Source organism: Eublepharis macularius, chromosome 2, assembly GCF_028583425.1.
Source record: "Eublepharis macularius isolate TG4126 chromosome 2, MPM_Emac_v1.0, whole genome shotgun sequence".
Classification (NCBI taxonomy): domain Eukaryota; kingdom Metazoa; phylum Chordata; class Lepidosauria; order Squamata; family Eublepharidae; genus Eublepharis; species Eublepharis macularius.
In genome coordinates this window covers 155,610,019-155,635,331 of record NC_072791.1, presented here as the reverse complement: position 1 = coordinate 155,635,331, position 25,313 = coordinate 155,610,019, and the positions used below count along the sequence as shown (strand labels likewise).

Below are 25,313 nucleotides of genomic sequence, written 5' to 3'. Positions count from 1 at the left end.
ATTAACTGAAGTTTAAAAAAAAGAATTCCATACTTCCATCACAGGTTGTAGTTACAAAAAATAAATTAGTCAGCTTTTGGGCTAGAAAGTCAGAAGCAGGTTTATTTTAAAAAATGGATTCAGTTGAAGCAAGCCTAGGTGTAGCTTTGCCCACCCCCCCCCCACACACACACCAGTTAGATTGTGTAGGTTTGAAAAAATAGGCACTTGCAGGTTAAAATTGAGGACAGATAGTCAGGAAAAGTCAAGAGCAGCAGTGAGTCAGGTTCAAGAGCAGGTTAATTAATGTTCAAACTCAAGAGTGCAGTGTACCAACTAGCCTACATCAGTGAAGCTGTCCAGGGGGACAAAATGAGTGGTAAGAAGGGAATAGATCCTGGGGGAAAGGCTACACAGAAAAGTAGTAGGGGAGAGGGAAGGCTATGGCTTTCCCCCACTTGTGCAGAGGTCACCCACACAGCAGTCTTCCGCCACCCCATCCATAGGCTGGGAGGTCCAATGCAGAGACTTCCCAACGCCCTTTTCATTGAGGCTGCCCTGGAGCACTGCCTGCAGAGGCGCCTGAGGCAGGCCCTAGCACTGGGTAGGCATCTGCTGCTCAGGCTGCCCCTCCTCCATGTGTTGTTACTCAACAACTTAAGGAAGAGCAGTATGAACCATCTTTTAGGCTAAACTTGGGGGACAACTCATCCCCAGCTCAGGTTGTTCTGCCTCCTGCTGCTGAGTCACAACAACTGGAGGAAGGACAGCCTGAGCAGCAGTGGGTGTCCAATCCCCCTCGCTTTCTGAGCCCTTTCTTGGAGAAGTGACGTTAGTAAATGTCTGCATGTCAGTGTCTGGCCAGGTCCGGCTGGTTGCCTGAGTACTGGCATACTAGGTTGGTTTGGCTTGGTTTGACATTGAGATAGTCACACTGGCCCTTGGTTCTGCTGAGCTCCTCTGATTTGATGTTGGTTCTAGTGGGCTTGCTGCTTCTGTTTGTACTTGGAGGCTTTTAGCTGCTGGTTGCTCTTCTGCATTTGGCTATTGGCTTCTTTGTCCCGGAGGAAGCTTGGAATCCCCCCCCCCCAAAAAAACAATAGAGACAAGTATGAGGGCTGGGGGCAGCTAGTTTAGGGGGCTGCAGAATTGGACCACTTAATTCAGTTCACTTTGAGGGTCTAGTGGACAGGCAGGACAAGGTTCCCTACAATTTTGGTGTCATTTGCTTGAAAAACAACTGCTCCTGCCTTCAAGAAATAGTCCCTCCACAAGCAATAAGGGCCCCCACCTCCCAGTTCCCATTCAGCAACACAGGAGGTCTGTGTTTGGCCATCAGAGCTGCCTATCAGGGTTTGCAGGGATGAGATTGGAGTGCCCATGGCTACAGAACACCCCCTTCCCCCTCCCTCCCCTGGGTGTCTTCTCCCAACTTGTGACTGCTTTGCTGCTCCATGGTTGGAAGGAAGCCCTGCTGATCAAGGAAAGCTGGGCTTCCATTCTGGTTTCCAGGGCGACAGAAGGAGGGCAAACAGAGCTCAGGCATTCCCCTGGCTCCGTTGCCAGGGGAATAGATTGCTGGCGCCTGAGCGTCTGGATCCCCAATCCGAGCCCGAATGCCCTGATCCAGGTCCCTCCCGATCGCTGGATCATTGGCCGCGGCCGATCACGATCCGCTGGATCGCGATCACATGATCGCCATTATCGTGGTTTTTTTTCGATCATAATGAGGATCGTGCCCATCTCTAGTCACAGCTCACTTCTTCAGATACAGATAGAATGTGAGTCCATCTCATATCTTGGAGAGTAGAGTGTTTGTTCAGGTTTAGTGAGAACCCATACATCCAAATCAGTGGCACAGGGCACCCGCATGGCTCCACAGTAGGCCCACATTTTCATGGTGAATCTAGAACAGCATTTTCTCAACTTCTACCCATTAGCATCTCTCCTTTATTTGAGATTCATTGATGACACTTCTATTGTCTGGACCCATGGTAAAGAATCTCTTGAGAGATTTCACCAGACTTTCCACAATTTCCACCCCACTATCAATTTAACTATGAATGACTCACACAAGAAATAAACTTCCTAGACACCATAGTACAGATAAATGAGGGAGACATAAGTACTACATTATACTGGAAACCAACAGATCGGCAAACATATCTATGTGCCTCTAGCTATCATCCCAACCACATTAAGCAATCCATTGTGTACAGCAAATCCCTATGCATCTGCTCCATCCCCTCAAACAGAGATACTCACTTGAAGGATCTGCAACAGGCATTTTTGCCACTACAGTATCCCCCTGACACAATGAGAAAGATGGGGAACAAAACAGAGGGGTTAACACACACACACACACACACACACACACACACACACACACACTATAGAGTATTTATTATAGATGTGCACCAATGTAGATTAAAAAACGTTTAAAACATAAGGCCTGAATGGCAGGCTACATATATATATACTAAAACTTGCTAAAACATCTCAAGATACAGATGATGGTACAGTGCACAACACAAATAGACCAAGGTACAGTAAAAAACTGACCAGACACGTTTCGGCCCTAAGGCCTTATTCAGTGGTCAATTGTAAACAATTTATGATCAAACACAAAGAAAGATGACTAGAAAAGCCAGAATGATACCTAGTGACAGCTTGCTACAAGATAAGCCCAAAGAATAAAACAACAGAACGCCGCTGGGTGGTCACTTACAGTTCACAACTCAAACCAGTTCAATGCATTATTAATGATCTATAACCCATGCTGAATTGTGACATTTCCCTCACACAAGCACTTTCCTACAGACAGACAAACAACTACTCACCTGCAATGATAAATTTCCTAACAGTAACATAGTCTCTGGTACCAAGGCCTGCAACAAACCAAGATGCCAACTTTGCTCCCGTATAGATCCTAGCAACACCATCAGTGGACTCAACTTCAGCCATACCATCTCAGGTTCACACTCTTGCTCATCATCTAATGTGATTTATGCCATCAATTGTCAGCAATGCCTTTCCATCCTCTACAATGGACAAACTGGCCAGTCCATTCAACAAAGAATTAATGGATATAAATCTGACATCAGAAACCACAAAATTCAAAAACCAACGGGGGAACATTTAACCTTCCAGGACATTCAGTTGCTGACCGAAAAGTAGTCGTTATCCTGCAGAGGAAATTCAAAGGGAGATTAGAAAGAGAGACTGCTGAATTGCAACTAATAATGAAGCTCAAGACAATACATCCACCTGGATTGATTCGAGACCTAGGCTTCCTGTCTCATCACCAATGCTGATTTTTCCACACCCATTACCCCTCTGCATACCACTCCCAATCCAATCACGGCTGCCACTGTCATTCATCGGCTATTGTAATTTGGCATCTGAAATCACTCCAGTCTCCAAGATAAAAGAACAAATGGACTCACATTCTAGCTGTATTTGAAGAAGTGAGCTGTGGCTCATGAAAGCTCATACCCTACCACAAATTTTGTTAGTCTTATAGGTGCTACTGGACTTTTGCTCTTTTCTACAGCTGCAGACAGTCTAACACGGCTACCCATCTTGATCTTTTTTTAATGCTGTACATTCCCAGTGGGGCCAGGTGGAGCCCTGATCAGACGTGCAGATTTATTAAACATTGTTTCAGCAGCAGGTGCCACCACAGAATAAACATCTAAGCTGTGTGTATGCAGGAGACACTTAAAGGGTATGTTCATTTTAAAAGGCATCCTGGTAAATAGAACTTCAGCTTGAAATGTTGAATATTAGAATTATGCATAACATCACTCCCTGACATTTTCCGATTGGCTCCACCATCTTATGTTAGAATTCCAAAGATGCCTGCAGCTGGAAAAGATTGTAGACTCTGAGCTAAGCTACAAGTCCAACACAGGTTGGACACTTGTCAGCTTACCTCAAGTTTTGATGTGAAATGTAGGCATCCTGGTTTTACAGCTTGGCTCTCCATTACAGCTGCAAGACCAGGATGCCTACATTTCCCATCAAAACTTGAGGGAAGCTGACAAGTGTCCAACCTGTGTAAGGCATCACTTGTAGCTTGGCTCTCTGTCCAATCCTTTTGGCTGGGCATTTCTACTCATTATGCATAATTCCCTGCATCTAGAAGTCATGCTCTCTTATACATTGGTGCCTGAAAGAGGAAAAGAGAAAAACTTCTTAAATTTCATCACACCAAGCCTCCTTGAGCACCCGACGGGGTGGAGTTTGAGCTTCCACAAACATTCATATAGTGCAAGTTTGCACTTGCCTCATCCCCTGAAGCCAGAACTGCATCCTAGGAATCCTTTGCATAAAACGGTAACAGCCTCCCTAATGAAGTTCTACTCTGGAAATGGTACACAGAACGGTATGTCTCCTCCTCTCTCCCTCCCCAAAAGAAAGGGAGCAAGAGCAAGGCATGTCCCATTATGCACAAGGCCTGTCACTCTGAAGGCTGCAGGCAGAGTGTTCTCAGGGAGGTGAGAGAATCCTACACTCTGCCTCCAGGGCCCAGCTGTGTTGAAGAGGGCTCTGTTAAAAGCACAATGCACTGGTTGTCTGGGCTAGTCTTCTCTTTCTATCCTTCCCCCATCAGAGAAAAAGGAACAAAAAACAGAACAGCAATTTTGCTAGCCCAACTGCAAATTCTGTATAGCTAGCTGCATATTTCCTGTTTGGCTTGCCATTTTCATTGTTGACTGGTGCCAAAGAACATTTTAAATCTTTGAAGTTTCAAAGTTATACACAAGGGCAGGGGGATACTTTTCCCCCCTTACACATGTAACTTGAAATTTCATGTTTGGGGACCTGTAGAAAAAGCCAGACCTTAAAATACAACTAACCTAATGCACTTGAACTTAAAATGCTGATTTAAAAAAAAGAAATTTAATAACGTTTTAAATGTGCAAAATGTTTAGGAGCAAAGGATTATTTTATGAGTATTTCCTTAAGGCAGAATGCAAATTTTAAAATTTACAATGTAAAATTGTCTTTGTATCAGAAGTTTGCAACCACTGGCTAAAATACTAGAAAGGTATGGAAGAAGGATAGTTTTTACTAAGCTTCCCCACCCAGTAGCACATTTTTTGTTTTAACTCCAAGAAGTAAAACAACTAGAGCCCCTTATAAGCTAAAGCTAGATTCAAGGAAAGAATCTGGAACATCCAAGGGTATAGACAGGGCTGAACTGGGGGTGGAGGTGGGTCGCTTGCCCCAGGAGCCACAAAAAAAGAGGGTGGCAAGTATGGCTGCTGACCGGGAGCGTGCAGAGCTGGCAGCGGCAGCACAGGTGGCGGCAGCACAGGCGGCTGTGCACGTGGGAGGACTGGGAGGCCCCTCCTGCTGCCCTGGCCACCTGCCATGCTGACAGGGCAGCCGGCTTGCTGGGTGCTGAGCTGGCCTTTCTGCAGCGGCTACTGGCTGGGAGCATGCAGAGCTGGCGGCAGCAGTGCAGGCGGCTGCACAGGAGGGCTGGGAGGCCACCCATGCCACCCTGGGGGGTGGCTGGTTTGCTGGGTGCTGCCAAGCTGGCCCTCATGCAGTGGCTGCTGGCTGGGAGCTTGCTGCCAGGTAACTGGTGGGGAGGTGAGTGTCCCGAATCATGGGTGCGCTCCCAGGAGGGTGGGCGTGCCCTGCGCGATGATGTCACTTCCCAGAAGTGACATCATTGTGCGGTTCAGGGTAATGACAGGGGTGCTACCTACCAGGATTTTCCCCAGGTGCCTGCAACCCACACTATGCTGCTGAGTATAGATATTCCAAATTGAAAATAAAATGTCACACAATTAGGTATGTGAAAAGACGTATTTGCTTGCTGGGAGAAAACCAGGTAAGAGTAGCATGCCTCCAACCCAAGCTGGGCTCATGTGCATTTTAAAATGTGCATTCAATGTGCATTGGATTTTTAAAAAATCAGTGGGAACGCCAAACACAGGAGTGGGGAAAGAATCTGATACTAAGAAAAAGTGAGCAAGCCAGTCAACATTATTTTTCTAGTTAGATATGAGGATTAAAAAAACAGGAGGTGCCCATAAACAGTTAATCATTAATATGAGCCTGGAGCAAGGGTGGTGATATTCTTCCTTGTTTTCTATGGCAGTGTGGAGAACAGCGAGACCCATCAGTAAGATATTTTCCCTCTGGAAATACATTAGATGCTTTCTACAATTCAGTAACTTCAGAGCGAGGAAGTTGTGCCTTCACTCTTGTCAAGGAGTGATTTAAACTCCATTATTTATCCTGCCCTGCACAGATAGTTCCTAGAATTGGGACTGTCAGGGTTCATAGAATTTATGGAAACAGAAACTTAAAAAGCAAAGTTGGAACACTCTCAGAAACTGGTGTACAATTGCTTTGTGCTTTACTACTGTCACAGCTAACACGCACAATTCTTTTCAGCATACCTTGATATGTAAGTAGAAAATATACAAAACTAATAAGCAACATGAAGACAAGGACACAAAGATATAACCAACTGGTAACTTTACTGTAATTACAGACAGAAAATAGAAAGGATTCTTGAGGTCAAACTGGCAACTAGCAAGATCCAAATTGGACTGCATGGGAAAGTAAAAGTGCTTCGGCCAAGGCGCTGCATTCTAGCACTTCCTAATATGGGAAGCAGGGAGGAGCAGCACACTACACCACAAAACATCCCTTGTTCATTTGTTGGCCGGCTAGATTCTAGAATAACCCAGAGAGGTCTCCTCTGCTACAGCAAAACATCTTACGACTATAAGGAGTGTTTCTAAGTTCTCTCAGTCAAACCCAGTCAAACTATTTGATTGGATTTCATCCAACCAAATGAGGATCAGGAAAACTACCCAAGTAAAAGGGTATTGTAAGTGAGAAGGAAATAAAAGAGACCTACAGTGGAAGTGTTGGTGGCACTGGCTGATGCTGCAATCAATGAAATTGCTCATCGAAGGATCAAAGTATAGGATCAGGGCTACGGCAATATTGTTGTGCCAGTATTTTAAATCTAAGAGGAAGTAGCAGCTGCAGAATCTCTAGGCCAAAACAGACTTGATCTAGGAGGTCTGTTAGCCAATCTTCAGGCTTAAAAAAAAAAAATGAGGAATTTAAGAGAGGTTGTGATTTTGATCAGAGCAGCAGCACAAGGGAAAGGGAGGCTGAACTTCTCTCACATATATCTCCCTGAACTAACCCGTGGCTCCCACTATCCTACTGGAGAAAAAACAGTTCTAGATAGCTGGACTAGGCCTATATTTCGTCCCCTGAGTAGTGATTTAGGAGATCAGGGATGTGAGGAAGAGAGAGACTTAAACTGGGAAAACAGGGCAGGGAGGAAAGGTTTTTTCTTCTTTAGCAGCCCTCAAAGGTTGATTTAAAATGAAAAGGTTACAGGAAATCCAGTCATGTATGTCTGCATCACAAGGTGCGCTTCATTATGGATTTTTCAAAATAGAGGAAGCATTATCATGTTTTATGAATAAAGCACATGTAGCAATCTTAAGTGCAGCCCAAGCTGTTTATGAGAAGTAAGAGAAGACATACTCATCAGCTGCTTACACTGTGAAATGAACACATCTCCCAGTGTTTAGGGCAGAGAGGGTGTGCTTTCAAACCTTTATAAACAGGGCAGAACTCCAAGAAATCTATCAAGGCAAGGAAGGCTCCTTGAGCTTTAAATTTTGCAGAATATATAAAAAAGGATTGTTCAGAAGAGTCTTTTTATAAAGGGAATAGGGTTGTAGTTTTAATGGCAGTGGAAAATCCTAGGCAGTTTTATTGCATTGTTTATTTACGTATTATACTGTTTTCATTGCATTGTTTTCTAATCCTATAATCCACTTCCATCACGTTGTTTGTTGCATATATATTCCACTGTTTTCCCTGTAATCTGCCTTGTGACTCAGCAAAAAGGCAGACTATCAATGAAGCAAATACAGTGTTAAATAAAGTAGTACTAGAGCCATAAGGAAGTCTCAACAAAATCAAGGGCATCCTTGCACTTTCTTTTCTCAATAACGGTACACAAAGTGTTTGTTCCAGATGAAGTTCCTCTCCAGAGGTCACTAAGCAGACCGCCAAAATGCCACAAGGAAAGGTGCAAGCAAAAAGGACCTGTTAAACAAGGAACTAAAATACTGGAAAATCCCCAACTTCTCCAGCTGCTGAAATACTGAATGGGAGCAAAGTCCATGTACTTGGTATCAGAATTATGAAACCATGGGAGGGAAGGAGGCAACAGTACAGAGAATGTAATGAAAGAGAAATTGCTTTTTGCGCCATCATTTAGTCCTAGAAACATGGCAACATGCCTACAAAGGTACGTTCCTAGGTTACAAATGACTGAGCAAAATCTCTGTCAATTATCATCTCCATTTCCAATGATCAAGCACAAGGAACATTATAATATCATAGAGATAGTGCAAGATGAATAAGATCCCCCATTTTTAATGCTAAATCCCAGGTAATTTGTTCTGCAAACCACAGGTCCCTGAGGTAATGCCTTCACAAGAGCTTCCAATTGCAGCGTACTAAACTTTTGCTCCAGCATTCTGGCCCAGAACTAGGGAGTCAAGAAAGGGCAACTGGGAGAGAGGGGAGATAAAAATCCAACCAGAAAAGACAGAATGATTAGGCTGAGAAAAAGAAAAAAACAAAATATTCATATGAAATATTGATTCTTTAATAAATCAAAGTATTTATCCAAACATCCAAAAAAGTCTGATGTGTGTCTTACAAGCATATCATACAGGTGCCAAAATTGTTCAATGTATTATATAAGCCGAAAAAGCCAGATGTGTTTGAGCAATTAACCTTCCTTAGAGGCACATATCCAAAAAGAGGTAAATATTATTGTCTCAGCCACACCACAAGACATAGCTAAAACCATTTGTATAAATGCTTCTGATCAGGTACAAGTAATATCTCAAGAGTCACTAATCACCTCCTCATAATATAATTCACAATTGTCATCAATAGGTCCTGAAGGCCAGCACTCGAATGTTCGTTTGTCATCAGCCTCAATGCAGACTGCCATGTATTGTACAATTTTGGCTCTTTTATGATAAACATTTTTGCAAATTTGTAGGTGTTGCATTTATTTGTGATATACTGAATCAGACCTTTGCAGTATTTTGTATTTTTTTGTACTTGACACCTATATGCTGTGTTTATAGGGCACACGTTAGACTTTTTTGGATGAGGGTTTCCCTTGATTTATTAAAGACATCTCTCTGTTTTATATAGATATTTTATTTTTTGTTGTTTATTTCTCAACCTTTTGCGTTGCCTAATCTTCCAGGAATAGGAAAGCCAAAGAATAAATGGGTAACTTGTCCACTCTTTTGCTTACTTGTGGAGGACAGCTGTAAGGAGAGGGAAAATTAAGTGAAATCCTCCCTTCCTCTTGCTGTAATGGAAGAAGCCCAGTTATTCACTACCACAAGAAGGGATCGAGCCCTCCTCACAGCAGCCCTGGTGCCATTTCATTCAGGTGGGTTCACAAGTCACAAGGTAAAGAAGAAGGTGGGGAAGATCCACCGCTGCATATTCCTCACCTCTTTTGCCTGGCAGTTTCCCACATTAAGATTGTTAGCATAGGACTGCAAAGTTAACAGATGCAGAACCAAAGCAAGAAATAATATTCTCTAGTTAGTTGAACAAGTGCACTCAGAGGATAAACTGTATGATCAGGTGCAAACTCAGTACTGACCAGCCTTTAGTCGAAAGAACATAGAAAATAGGTAGCAGGTACAGCCACCAAGTATGGTGGAGAGAGTGCAATGCTGTTGTCTGTTCCCTCGGAGTGAGTTCTATTCTTAGTCCTTCTACACAGCTTCCCGCCCCTCTGAGTCAGGCCTCAAGCATTCAATGGCTTGAAAAATAGGGAGTGGCACTGACCTCCTCCTGCCAACACGCTGAGCTCAAGAGAACAGCTCATGATGAGACAGCAGCTATGAAAGAGGGCCCTATCGAGAATGAGAACCAAAACGTTCTGAGACCAGAAGGGGTTGAAAATGCTCTGTGGCCAATACTTCATATAGGATAAACAGCTATTGCATCAGCAGAACACCGAAAGCCTCCATCTCATCTATATTTTAAAAAATGTTTCTGAACTGCCTGTCTGCCAGAGGATCTCCAAGTGGTTCACAAGTAAGCAAACCAATGCAAAAACAGAAAATAATTATTCAACAATAAACAGCAAAACATAAGCCATAATAAATCCGTTAAATATACTAGTATATGAAAGCAGCAAAAGGTAATGGTAAAAAACAAAAGACTAAGGCAGTTAAGTGAGACGTGAAGGCCAAGCAATACCAATCAGTACAAATCAACATATACACTAGCTACTGTGGAGTGCCTGGAAGAGCAGAAAAGTCTTCAGGTAATGCCTGAAGTTTGACAGCAGCAGAATGTCTGTACAGAGAAGTTCCACAAGAGAGAGACTGCTACAGAAAAAGCCCTGTCTCTAGCAGCCACCCATCTCCCAGAAGATGGATATATGTGGAGCAAGGAGATCTGGTGGTGACTGTAATGTTGGGACAGGTCTGCATGAAGTTCTACCTGTTTAGGGCTTTAATGCTAATGTTTAAATGCACACACATTACTCATTGTGCTTGGAAACGAATCTGGCAGTGAAATTCTCTTATAACCAATATGATACTATCCCATAAATCTGTACCAGTTAGACTCAGAAACTGCACCAGTCTCCAAAGGCAACACCGTATAATGTGTATTTCTATAATCTGTTCTGAAAGTGACCAGAACGCAAATCTCACTTTTCCAGGACACAAGTGGTAAACCAACCAAAGCGGATTAAATGCAATCTCTACCAAAGATGAGATCCATGGGTACATTTGAAGGGATGAATCTCAGAATACTCCAAACCCAAACCTGCCAGTGACTTTTTTCCCTATTCTGCAATGCAGTCTTGTCTGGTCTGAGTTTCAGTTTGCTGGCTCTCACCCAGTCCATTACGAACTTCATGTACCTGCTATGTGCATCTGCTGCCTCACCCCCCCCCCCCAACATTTATAGCCTGCCTTTCTGCCCAATCAGAGCCATCAATCAGGCCTAAAAAAGGAAACAGCATAATAAAATGCATCATAAAACCACCCAACAACAGCACTTAGCTCCAAGTCTCTGAACACCCAGTAGTTTCACACAATTGTTAAATGGCATGGGAAACAACTACTGTGCATCACTAATAAAGCACCCATCTGGTCTCAATGTAAATGTGGGTGTGGAGTGGACCATAGTTGGCTCTAAAGTCACAGGGGTTCAAGATGCAAATCTCCTCAGGTAACTCAAAAAGAGTTACTCGGAGGGCATCATTTTGAGTCTTGGTTAAGGAGCTGCTTGTGGACCAGTTAATTAAAGGCTGTCAAAGGTCACAGAATAATGACACACACACACACACATATATGTAGCGTATTTATATATGCACCTGGCAGCACATACAGAACATTTCCCTATTATTATATTATACTGTTGCACATATACTCCTATCTGTCATTTCAATTCAAAATATGGTAAGAAGCCAAGACTACTGGGCAGCTGTGGGAGATCTGAAGAGTTCCTTTTCGCCTTAATACTATATGTTCTCTGACGATTATCTGGGCGTGCCTGCAAAAGCTGTTGCTTGGAAGATTAGGCTGCGATGGGGAGGGAGAGGGAGATGACTCTGCAGCACAATTAGTATATCATGTGTGGACTCGGAACAGATAAATAAGAAGAATCTCTCTAGGGCAGGCAAGCTAGGAGAGGTCGAGTAGGGCTCTGGCTGCTAGATTCAAAAAGAAAATGTACGACGTCTAGGCTGGACTAGGTCACCTCCTGCCCTTCCGTGCTTTTAAATCTACATTGGATTACAATAGCTTTGTCTGGAAAAAATGTTATATGAAACTTATTTGTGGGTGTCTCTTGGGGGATTTTTACCGTATGTCACAAGACCAGCAACTGGTAGGTAGGGTGACCCAATCCACATCTCAGCTCCAGCTTTTAGGGTGTTCACACACAAGACCAGGGATAAGCTAGATCAAGATGGGCAGCCGTGTTAGTCTCTCTGTAACAGTAGAAAAGAGCAAGAGTCCAGCAGCACCTATAAGACTAACACAATTTGTGGCAGGGTATGAACTTTTGTGAGTCACAGCTCACTTCTTCAGATCAAGTTAATCAAGGAATAAGCAAATCAGCCTCCACAACTCAACCAGGACAGCTTTTGCCCCCTTAATTCCTGCTTTGCTACCTGATGGTGCAAATAACTCCAGGAGGTGCTTCCCTTTCAGGCAGAGGAGATGCATTGTTTTTGACCTGGCTGCCACCCATGCAAAGCGAGTAGAGCTTGGCCTCTGCTCCCTCTACCCAACCGAAGCCGAGAAATCCTATTGACAACTCTCCCATTGAGAACACATCTAGACTCTTTGGTGCTGCCTTGATCCAGAAGTAAAATCACACCTTCCTTTTATGAGGGGGAATTTCCTACATCCAGGAAATCTTACAACATGAGTGATATTTTGCCAATTAAATGTATGCCAGTTGTGTTTCATATTACACAAAGACTTAATAGGTAAATCTGATCCAAGATGAAGACAAGGAAAAGGAAAACAAAGGCTGAATCTGCTGGAGCCCTGCAATGTCTTACCTGTCAGGATACACTGGATTCATTAGAATAATGATCAAAAAGCTTGACATAAACAGCTTTCCATAAACATTCTGAAGGAATGTTTGAAAAAGCAAGCTCTTAGCCACGATGGCTAAACTTACCTCTTTGATCAGCTTTGATCAGAGAAGACATTGTCCACATTTATAGCAAACTAGAAACCCCTTATTAACTTTGTGCATGAAAGTGATAAAAATGAACTGATGACTTGTGGTTTTCAAGTGTAAGGGTGGGGGAGGGGGAAAAGTACTACAGAAAAAATGAAAAGCTTTATGCTGAGAATAAGAGTACAAGTGTGAACTTTGCAATTAGGCCAATACCTGTTGCAGAGACAATCAAGTGTTTCCTATATATTGCTTTTTCTTTTTTCTTTCTCTCTCTTTTTTATTCTATTTTTTAATTTGTATGCGTTTTTTAAATCATCAATAAAATTTATGTTAAAAAAGTAAGCTTTTAGCTCTAGTAGGTGTAGTATTACAGCACAACAGCAATAGATACTCTGTAGTATCTGAGAAATATCGAAGTTAATATATACAATGGGCATCTTATTCCATTGAGCCCAAGCAATCAAGAACTCTAAACAATAGTATCTCAGCCACTTCAGGTTCCAAAAACTAGTTCATATCGCCTCTTTGAAATGATGGAGTGAATATGGACTGAAACTGCCTTTTGTGCAGGGTAAAAAGGACACCCCGACACTCATCTGATTATTTTCCATGGAATAACAACAGCTGTTTCACAGCTCCTTGCTTCAGTGCACAGGCAATGCAAGGAAGTCCCTGGCTGTGTGGGAGAGTCCACCCAGGGATGGTCACTCCCAAAAACTCAGGTGACAGGCATGAAAAGGTACCACATCATGGGCACCTCCCACATGACTCCGGACTTCTCACATTATTACTTCATACCACAGAAGCTTCCACACCACAATGGTAACACCAGGAGATAATTTGCCAAATGTCTAGATTGTTAACCAAGCAGGCTCCAAGGCCATCTATCTTCAGTCTGGCAGACTTTACTCTCCCACCCTCTGCTACATCACCACCTATTCAAAGAGTATGGCTGCACAGCACTTTCCAAGTCTGCCCAGGACAAAATCCCCTGTTCATCTTCCCACAATAGCAACGTTTTTAAGAAACAAAGCAGGGCTTCTTGCAGAGATGAATCCAAAACTGTCAGGTGTTTGACACCAGGCAGGATAAGTCTATGGAGTAGTTAAACTCAGGCTTCTTCCATGCAGATGTTTTGCTCTACATTGGATTCCTTACAGCAGCATTGTTTTCAGGAGCATCCACATGAAGTTGCCCTCTATTTGTCCTGTTTCTGTGTTTTTCTGTGCTTTGCTGTGATATCGTTTAGATGGGAAGGTGCACAGTTCTGCAGGTCCTGCCCAGTTCAGTACTATTTTCCTAACCTCTGCCCTCCATAGCTACCATTTCCTCCAGCACAGAGATATTTTTTCAGGTGTTTAAAATAAAAATATAGAATTATTAGATCTCTATACTGTTATAACAGTATAGCTAGTTTCCAGCTTTCATTTTTATTGCCCTTTTCATTGCAGCATTCTAAGAGAAGAGATGCAGGATGCAAATTTCCCTTTAGAACTCTGCTAGAGCTTTGGTTAAAAAAATAGCTCAGAACCAGCAGATTATGATAATAGAGCTAGCAAATTTTTAAAGAAGCCCTCTGACAAAAAAGGGGAAATGGTGGCCATGAAGGATGAAACAAGGAGGAGGGAAACTACCATATGGATGATCTGTTGCCTCAGTGAATGCCTATGCATTTGCAGCAGCAATGAAAGATATGCAGAGCTACCTGTGTCTGGAAGAAGGATTCAAGTGGGTAGCCATGCTGGTCTGTGGTAGAAGAGCAAGATTTGGGTCCAGTAGCACCTTAAAGATCCTGGGAATCTAGTTGGTCTTGAAAGTGCTACTGGACCCAAATCTTACGTGGAAGAAGACTCAGTTTCTCCCTCCCCTCACTATATAGAGATGTGAAAAGATTCCTGAACCTCTCTCTGTTCCAGCCCTGTCCTACATTGCCTTCATTTATTAGAAATAAGCATCAATTGCCTTGCCACTCCAGGAATTCTGGCACCAGACACCGAATTCAATGAGAAACTAGATTAGGACACTGATACCTTTTATCCAGGTTTACAGGACTTTTAAGGTAAAAGCCTACACTCAGACAAGGTTTGCATAATCCCTACAATGTAGAGTCTCTCTACATCTTACACTCAACTGTAGGGAGATGCAATGTTAGCTGGGAAGTGTAGTTTAAAAAGACAGAACGAAAGGCGCTGTCAATTTCACCTCTCTACACCAGGGTAGTTTAAAAAGACAGAGCCTGCAGAGATGGCTCCTGAAAGGTTTTGTTAATTTCATCTTCCCCTCTCCAAAGGGAGGCAAATAACTATCACAAAAAAGTTATTAGAAGTGGAATACTTTTGGTTAGTCCAGAGATACCCAACCACAATTGGGACATTATACATAATGAATTAATGAATTATTTGCATATGCAAACTTCTAATTAATCAATTCATATCACTACAATCCTGCCAAAGTTGCTGCTGCTGCTCATTAAAGCTCACAGGACCATGTAGTCTAGTCTACTGCCCAAAGATTATACATAAACAAAGATTATACTTCAACAGCAGTCCGTACATGGGCTTTCTCTTGGTGGCCCCTATTCTGTGGAATGATCTTCCTGAGGGGGTCAGGAGAGCCCCCACTCTCCTGGCTTTCTGCAAACCATGCAAAACCAAACTATTCAAAAAGGCTTTTTACTCAAATGGGAGAGCTGTATTGTAGGGATGGGGTCTCAGATGCTTTGCTAATGAATTAGGGACCATAGACTTCATCACTATATTGCCTTACATATTATCTGTTGCTTTAAATATGTACTCCTATGTACCACCCCCTATCCCGTAGAATGTTGTCTAATGTCAGTCCTAGAACTGATTATGTTCTGTTTCAGTATTTTTTCTACTCTGTATTGGATTCTTGCTAATGCTATGTCTTTTAAACTTGTGTCTGTTCACCCTATGGCATTGTTTGTGGAAATGTCCTTGATACAGTACGGAAATGTTCTTGATACTGACTGTACTAATCTCATACTGTGTAATCAGTCTTGAGTCTCAGTGAGAAAGGCAGACTATAAATGACATAAATAAATAAATGGATATCAAAATGCACGTACACCCACAAGTGACATGCAACCAATACTCGAACTCAACAGGAAAGAAGCAGATGGTGCTCTGCTGTACGTTAATTGGCAAAACTGAGTTTGCAAGTAGGAAACATATGTTTATAATCCATCTTCCTCCTCATCAATGCTTCTGCCTGTTCTTATCATCTAAAGTATATTGTGTTCTGTGAAAAAACTAGCAGCGTATCATAAGAAATAAATTACTAAAGGTTCCTGTGAGAACCAAGTTACCTACCTACTGAGGAGGTTGCCAGCTGCATCTCTGCATAACTAATGATTCACTGATTTGGCTTTGTTTCCTTCTGATCAGCCTCTGCCAAGGGAGAATAATTTGACTCTCTCTCTCTGCATAGGGAACTACTGGCATACTTCATTAAACATTTCCAATGTAGGAGCACAACAGAACTGCCCAACCTCAGATGAAGCTACCTTCTCTCTCTCTCTCTCTCTCTCCCTCTCCCTCTCTCTCCATGAGTCATGGTTCAGGGTTAGCCTCCTCCTAATCAGGGGCATGCCCATATGAAACTCATATGAAAACACTAGAAATTGACTTCTGAAAAGAGCGGGTTCTTACTACGAACTTATGATATGCAGGTACAAGAACGAAGTGTGCTTCCCATTTTAATTCAGGAGCAGGGTATATCTCAGTTATGAGACTTCTGGGAAAGTCTTGTGCTGACGCACCCTTCCTTGGGTTCCTTGTGCAAGCTCAGCCACCTGACTCTCATCCCGGCTCCAGTTAGGAACCCACGTACATTATGCAGTACTATTACAGGTTTCATTTCCTCAAAGCTAGAATGTGCACTTTTTTCTCGTGTGTAGCCATTCATTAGGCAGAAGCAAATATGTACATGGGGGAAAAGGGGTGGGTCACAAACCACTTACTCATTCAAATATCCCTGTTGCACAGGCCTTATGTAGGCATAATTCTAATGCATCTGTGCAACCACCTAGGCTTGTTAGAACAGAGAAACACATACAGATTCTGCACGAACAGACACTGGAATGAATGCAGGACTGGATTCGTTCTAATAGCCATAACTCTGAGGGCCTAGCAATATTCATTACATGGCTTATATGGCCCCTTTGGTGTCATGTCAGATGCATGCTGGGAGTTCTCAGTTGCATCTTAATTCCCAGGCACACAGATAGCCCACTAGGATATAAATGTTTCCTAAACAAGGCACCTAGAAGTTCTCATGAGATGTTTCAGGTAAGGAAAACAGGTGTGGGAAAGAAGGCTTAATTCCCCTCTCCCTGCATACCATGTTTCCAATCTAACTGAGCCCCTGCATGCCTGGGAATTTCAACAAAGATCTCCGGGCACACATGTAACAGGACCCCTTCCCCACCCAAGAAACTGGACATGTAAACAGTGTAATGTGTAGTTAGGCTCTGAACCAGCATGTATTTATTTCTAGCAACAAGGTTACACACACATCATATATCTCCTCTCTGTGGGAAGGAGGCAGAAAAGAGAAAGCATGCGCAAGAACTTATTCATAGCTTCCAGTGTTTTCTACTCTTGAAGTTATAGGAATTTATCTTCCATGACTAGAATGAAGGAAATGATTCTTTCAAATAAACCACTCCCCAGCAATTCAATTCAGAAGCCTAACCTGTAACCGCCGCCCCCCCCCACCCAAGACAATGGTTCAGAGTATGATCTCTCCCATTTGGGAGACCAGATTCCCAGAGGATAGAAAAATAAAAGCTAAGGAGGCCAGGCTTAGCTCTAAAGAATTAGTGCCTGACTTACATCGGGGTCCTTCAGAACAGACTTCCTAAAAGCTGTATTCTAGCATATTGCTAGACTGGCCATGGGGTAGACGCTACTGTTCACCATTCCATTTTGAAGATTCAGAGAGTGGGAAGCGGCGACTTCAGCACCAAGTTATTACCTTTAGGTGTCTCCGCTAGACATTGAACTTGAAAGCTGTCAATGGAGGGGGGGGGAAACCCTCTTAACACACATGGCCAGGCTGGGACACATCAGCACAGAAAGGTCAAGTCCTGTTTTCTCAGTCTCACTTTCTTTCCTCTTTTCTTCAGCTAGTTAAGTAGTTGTGTGTTGCAAACTGGAATGAATGACAAGCAACTGATCATATGCTTTCAACTAATTTTGTACCACAGAAGTCTTCCTAGTCTTTAGAATCAACTTGGGGAGTTTGGGCTGCTACGCATGTCTGCCTAATTTTTTTCCTCCCCCTCTCTCCATAATCTTACTTCATATCTGTTGTGGCAATTTTAATTTTTTTTAAAAAAAATTGTTTGGTGGCTTTCAGCTGCCAAACATATAAACCCCAATTTGATGTGAACAAGCTTGGAATCCTGTAATGACGTTAGAATCCAGCTTGTTGAGCAAGAAACAAACCACGGCAGAGAGTCAGTGCAGGGTAGTGGTTAAAGTATTAGACTAGGATCTGGGAGACCCAGGTTCGAATCCCCGCTCTGCCATAGAAGTTTGCTGGGTTACCTTGAGCCAGTCACACACTCTTAGCCTAATCTACCTCATGGAATTGTGCAGATAAAAAAAGGAGGAGAGGGAAATGATGTAAGCCACTTTGGGTCCCCACTGGAAAGAAAAGCAAGGTATAAATGAAGTAAAATAAATAAAAATACTCTATTAAGGCACTTTAGATATGACAATAAACCGTGATTTGATAAAAAAAAACTTTTTAAAATACATCTTGATTCTTGATTGATTGGCTGGTCAGTCTTTTAGAGCCAGGAGGTGGGGGGGGGGCATCTACACAGGTGGATACCTGTGTTAAACTTCTTAAATCTTTGCAATCATAATTTTAAATCAACAAATTTCAAAGCCAGAGTTGCTCATCTTACTTGGGATGAGCCCAAACAAACTCCTTGGGGCAACAGGAATTGATATTAGAAAGCAAGAATATACAGGGTCCTTAAGGGGAATATGTCTGGTAGGGAGAGACAGGTTGTCAGATTCCTTATTGTGGGTGTGGCTGCTGTAAAGAATTGGTCACCTTCTAGATCCTGGGAGAGATGAGGTTAAGACTGGATATAGCAAAGTCTGAGGAAGGGTTTCCCAATTGTGAAAACGATTCTCAGCACCCAGTTTGCCTTTTAAATCTATTTGAACAACAACAACGTGCTTATATACAGCTCTTGTAGACAGATTAATGTCCCGCTCAGAGCAGTGAACAAAGTCAGTGTTGTTATTATTATCCCTACAATGCAGCTGGAGGGCTGGGGCTGAGTCGTGGCTCTTCCAATGCCATCTGCTGATCTCACGGCACCTGTAGGAGTAAAACCAGCAGAGTACTCACTCGCAGCCCAACCACTTAACCACTATACTGCATGATTCTTCTCATTCTAAGGGAGTTATCACTGGAAAGAAATGAGATACATGGGGGAGAAAGAACAGCATCCTTCAGGGTCTGGAAACCAGGCCCAAACTCTTAACCCCACACTTCTTTGTTTGTCCGCAGCTAGCATTGCCAGCTCTTTATTGTTCCATGTCTTTAACAGCAGCTTTGTACACTGATATAACCAGGTGGTAACTATCATCTCCATGCATCTCTAGGCACTGAAGAGCTTTACTTGATTACATAAAGCCACCCTATACTGAGCGGCCCACTGGTCTAGGTGAGTATTGTCTACTCAAACTGGCAGTGGCTTTTCAGGGTTGCAGACACAAAAGCCCCTACCACGTTTGTCCTTTCACAGAAGGTGTAAAACGGGAATGTCCAAAAGACCATTTTTATAAAGGGATTAGAACTGCAGTATACCAGGGCAACTCAGGAGGATGCTTTTACAAGGGAATACGATTGTAGTCTGTTGCAATGTTTGCTGTACACATTACCTTTTAAAATCTACTTTGAGTCACAGAGAAAAAGAGGGTAAAAACAAAATAAGTAAATAAATTTGCTGCTTTTAACACTGTGACTCACAAAACTCTGGCTATCTCCTCGGGCTCCCTTGTGAGCTATACTTCCCGCCAGCTTCTCATTTCTTGTCCCTAAGATACACTGCCAGTATTTCACAACAGCCAGAGGAAACTTTAGCTTCACTCTCAAGAAGCAGTCTGCCAGAGCTACTGAAGTAACCCTCGCTCCACTTAAAAGTCAACTCTCAGCCACACCTATCTGAAAAACAACCAAGGAGAACAAAACAGATTGTGAGGCTACCCAGGCTAAATGGATGCATTTCCCTGTGTCTAAAACTGGGGACAGGCACAAGCCCACAAACCACACCAGCACCACACCCATATCGACATGAGTTTTACCTGGAGAAAGACAGCATGAGACAGCTAGAGCTCGCAATGGGGCACCACCAAGGCTTCCTTCACACCAGGGCCCTGCCCTGGAACTTGTGTTTAATACCTGGCCTAGGTGAAATAATAAGAGTGCCTTTGAACATAAGCAGAGTGCTTCTCTCATGCCTCAGAATGTATCTGTGCTCCAGGGTAGAGCCCAAGGCTATTGTTTGCAGGAAGGCTGAAACCCCAATCTCTCTGCACTAGAAAGTGCTAGTAGACGCTAACTCAAGTTACAGCAATCAACCGGGGTAAGGGCAGAAGCTGTTAAAATTTGCCATGGGGGTTTACTATCACCCAAGACCAAAACTTTCCCAAGGGGCACAGAACCTCCGAAGGATTAAAGACCCAGATCAGAACCGCAAAGAGTGGATGGTTTCTTACCTGGAGACCCCTGCCAGGCACAGCCAGCCGGGGAGCACGGACAACCTTGACCAGAGAACGCCCGGGAAGCCTTGGCTTGCCCCCAGCGTCTCCTAATTCCCTTCCCCGCTTCTGGCTGCGACAAACCACAGCCTCTTCCCGGTCCTTTCCTCGGTGCTGGCCCCTTACTCGGCTGCTCTTTTCGCAACCTCCCCAGCAACGCAATGTTCGCCTGAGTCGGTGCACGCCACACGACTCCGCCTGAGAAGTTCGACTTGTTGTTTCAGACACGGAGCTTGAAGGCTGCGACGACAGAGGCGAGGCGAGGCGAGGCTCGACGTAATGAGCGCCTGTGCCGTGTTAGTAGAAAGCGCCCCCAAGAGGAAGGACCTGGTATTTCTAGCAGAAAATGAGTTAACCCTATGATGCTGGGGGCGGGCAGGAACTGCAGCTCTGTTTGGATACTGAAGTTGCACTCGAGAGGCTATGGAAACATGTAGCGTCTTGCACATGTCACTTCCTATGTGAGGCAATAAGGCCAAAAGTCTTCGGACTGCTTACACTAAAATATTTTTTGAAGGTTGTTTGCTCCCCGGTTCCCCTTCCCAAACGTGTCGGCGTCGCGCAGACTGAACTACCTCATCTGGCGTCCCGGTCCGCATGACCGCAATTCCTGGACCGCGGCTAGCTCGGAGAAGGGATTTAAGTCCTTCCCCTCGCCCCGCCGTTTTCCTGACCTAAAATAGCTCGTGAGAGCAGCTATTTGCCATGCTGCAGCCAGGCACCACTTATATATTGATGCATATTTTAAAGTAGGTTGGAGCAGGGAGGAAGAGCAGGTTACCATATCACTAAAATTTAGAGAAAGCGGAAGCGGTTTTGCAACGGTATTATTGCATACTGTTTATAGGGTAGGTGGCAAGTGGTGGTATTTAGCCGACAAAGGCTTTGTGGTGCTGATGTGAAAAGGAGTCTCTTTTGAAAGATACTGATCAATTTGAAACACACTGGGCCAATGTGGTGTAGTGGCTAGAGTGCTGGACTAGGTGACCGTGGTTCAATTCCCCGCTCGACCATGGAAACTGGCTGGGTAGGGTTGTCAGCTCCAAGTTGGGAAATTCCTGGAGATCTGGGGGGTGAAACCTGGAGTAAGTGGGGTTTGTGGAGGAAAAGGACCTTGACATGGCGTAATTCTATAGAGTCACCCCCCCCATAGCCATTTTCTCCAGGTGAACTGATCTCTGTGGCCTGGAGACCAGTTGTAATTCCAGGAGATCTCCAGCCACTACCTGGAGGCTGGCAACCCTATGGCTGGGTGACCTTGTGATGAAATCTCAGCCTAACCTACTTTACAGGGTTGTTGTGAGGATGGAATGGAGGAGAAAAGAATGATCTAAACTGCTTTGGGTCCCCACTGGGGAGAAAAGTAGGGTATAAATGAAATTAAATAAAAAAGTACCAGAATCCACAATGAACCTTATTAACGGTTATAACAAGTGTTACTGGTATATATAGTAGAGTCCAGTAGCACCTTAAGACTAACTAACTTTATTGTAGCATAAGCTTTCGAGAACCACAGCTCTCTTCGTCAGATGTATCTGACGAAGAGAGCTGTGGTTCTCGAAAGCTTATGCTACAATAAAGTTGGTTAGTCTTAAAGGTGCTATTGGACTCTTTACTATTTTGCAACTACAGACTAACACAGCTAACTCCTCTCAATATATATAGAAGACCCTTTCCTGTATATGTTAACTGTATTGAGATCGGTAGAGCCAAAACACTGGATAGTGAGATTTACCCCCAAGAAAAAAAATAACTGAAAAAAGTCTGGGAATTTCTCAACTTGTACAATCTCAGGACTCTGTTGTATGGTGTGATTTATAGCTTGACATTTGGAGATCTGAAAGTGTTTACTTATTAGCTGAAACACTTCTATGACACCTTTCCACAAAATCAAGGTGATTGTGTATCAAATGCCTCCTCTATTTTTAATATTAATTAATAGTGCAGTTATGCCAGGCCAAGCTTGATGAAATCAATGGAGTATCTCAGCACATTGCAGTGTTAGAATATTTAAACTGATGAGGATGAAGTTTTTACTAATATTTTAAAGGGGTTTTTGTCATTGATAATTCTTACTTTATACTTTGATGTCTTTTATGAATGTGATGTGGGGGGGGGGGTGTAACACAGAAAAGGGAACCCCCCAGTGCTTTTTTTAAAGGAGCAAGAACAAAATATTAAGGAAATATTAAGGAGTCCTGCAGAAATTTCCACCCATATTAATCACTAGCTTAAGAATGCTAGCATAACTTTGTGAAAATTCACAGCCCTCTGACCTGTAGATGTGACCTATAGAACACAGGAGTGGATCTTGGGTTCTCTGTGATTTTTAGCCTTACTTGCCTATTCCTTACCTGTAATAGACATTCCCATTTTGTGCAGTGAACAGATATAGGGACAGAGTAACCATAGATGGCACATTTTACACATAATGGAAAGCAAATGGAAGATCAAAACACCCACTGGCATGTGGAATTTACTCTTTGCAGGCACTGTTTGAACTGGTCTTTTTGAATACTGGAAATAGTATTATGCATGGTCCTGCAAAATTTGTAATCCACTTTCATTACAAAATTCTGCATACCACCCTGAAAGATACAGGTATGAGTCCAAATGTGATCAGTTTATACAGGGCTGCTTCACAAATGACATTTCTCATATCCAAACATAGCCTCTGTGTTGGGGCAAATGGCATATGAGCACCATGTTGTGTAAAGAAATGTTTTGGGGGAGTTTGTTTTGAAGCCACTGTGTTTGGAGCTTGTGATTACAGCAAAAGATGGATTTCCTTTTGTCCCTACAAGGATGGTCACATCCTGCTCAGGACCTGATTTCTCTAACACAGGCCAACTTGGCAGTGCCTTATTTCATGTATTTCATGTTGCATTCAGCTTTCCCAGTTCTTAGGTGGACTGTGCCAGGAAAAGGCCTCTCACTTCTTTCCTCCTATTCTTCGAGCCTCTTATAATTTTGTGTTTATAATGTCCACCCACCTCACTCTTCTGTTTCCTTTCTATTCTGAAGAATGCTGCGCTTTTAAGTATGTTCTGTATGCCTGACTCGTAGACTGTTTTTAGCGTCTTTCATTCCCAGCTCCATTAAAACTAGGAGTAGGCAACAAAACTGAATTCTTTTTTTATTTGTGTTTTTTTAAATTAAAAATGAAGAACAGAGAGGCAGTTTGTGAGGTGCCATGCACTCCAATTTCCCATGCACTGCAATTTTGTTTAAAATAGCCCCCCCCAAAAAAACACATACTCACATTTCCTTTATATATGAACCAAAGGTTCCCCCTCCAGTGCTAATAACAGCTAGGGGAACAGGAGTGCTCCCAGGGGTGGCTGCACCCTGTGCAATGACATCACTTCCAGGAAGCAACATCATTGCGTGGGCCCGGGAGGAAACAAAACACAAGGTAGGTGCCGGGTCCCCTGCCTCTCTCTGGAAGGACAGGGGGACCTGACAACCCTACCCTGATCAGTGTATAGTATACACAGGGCCGGATCTACATATTTTTTGAGGGGGGGCAAAAGTGAAAAATGGCACCCCCTTATATTTTTTCTTTATATATACATATATGATCAATGTTTTAATATAGATATATAATAAACAACTCTTAAACCACAGAATAAATTGTGTTGACTTCTATGAATTGTTAATAATAGTAACCTTACATTATCTTATCCATCATTAGCTAAGCATTCCTCCTAGAATTCCTTTTGTTGTAGGGAGCCAAGGGAGTTCATAGGCAGACATGCATGTTAGATATTAGGAAGACGGAGTTTAAGGAACTCAGAGGCCTGATGAGAGTCATTCCATGGTAAAAAATACTGGAAGGGAGAGGAGCAAGCGAAGGGTGGGCTCTCCTAAAACAAGAGCTATTGCGAGCTCAAGCTGTCAATGTTCCAGTAAGACAAATGTGGTAGGGAACTCACAATGACAGGGGAAATTTAAAATCTAACAATGGAAGCCCACTACCCAAATAAAGAAAATAGATTCAAATTCTTAATTCTAGAAAAATAACATTTATTGGTTAGCCAAGGGAAGTTTCTGACACCCAAAAGAATCCACAGCAGATGCAAAGTAGAGATATATGAAAAGTAAACTCTCTTGCTAGGGCATCATGTCCTTAGGAGAAAATGCAGATAACTACTTAACTTCAACTAAAAGTGAACTTTTTTGGCTTTTTTTCCTGCAAAACTTCTCACAGCATCATCATAATTTATGGTATTTGCCACACCACTTTCAATAGACAATATAGCCAGTCCTGACAAACACTCCTGATACTTTGCTGACCTGAGGTAATCTCTTTTGGCTGGAGATCAGATCTAATTCTGGGAGATTTCCAGCCTGGAAGCTGGCAACCACCATACCATAAGGCTGGATGCTAAGGACTGTTCTTACTAGTGGTGTAAAATTTCCACAAGTTTTGAAGCCATAGGAAAAAGGTCCCCCCTCCTTTTTTTTTGCTATATAACCTGGGAAATTTGGGGGGAAATTGATATGTATGCAATTCATTAACTTACTTTTCTGACAAATCATGTCTTTTTTTATTGATTTAACAACTTAGCGTATAGAAGTGTGCTATGTGGAATAATTAAATTTAAAAGTATAAAGTATATTAGTATTAGTATCCCACGCCCCTACCTTCCTGCCTTGGTTTGATCATCTCCCTCTGTGCTGATCTCTAAGCAAATACAGCAAATAGAATGGTGCCTGCCAGCTGGTGGGGTGATGGAGGAGCCCCCCCCCCCTCCATGGTGGCAC

At 43.0% G+C, this 25,313-nt stretch overlaps 1 protein-coding gene across 2 annotated transcripts in view; it reads right to left on the bottom strand.

The window, feature by feature from the left end:
- Window positions 1-20,818, bottom strand: part of LOC129324124 (protein lifeguard 3-like) — a 41,262-nt gene extending 20,444 nt beyond the window's left edge. For both annotated transcript variants that reach the window (XM_054971134.1, XM_054971136.1), the window contains exon 1: window positions 20,505-20,818. The gene's annotated coding sequence lies outside the window, so the exon portion shown is untranslated. The remainder of the gene's footprint in view (window positions 1-20,504) is intronic.
- Window positions 20,819-25,313: the final 4,495 nt, after the last annotated feature.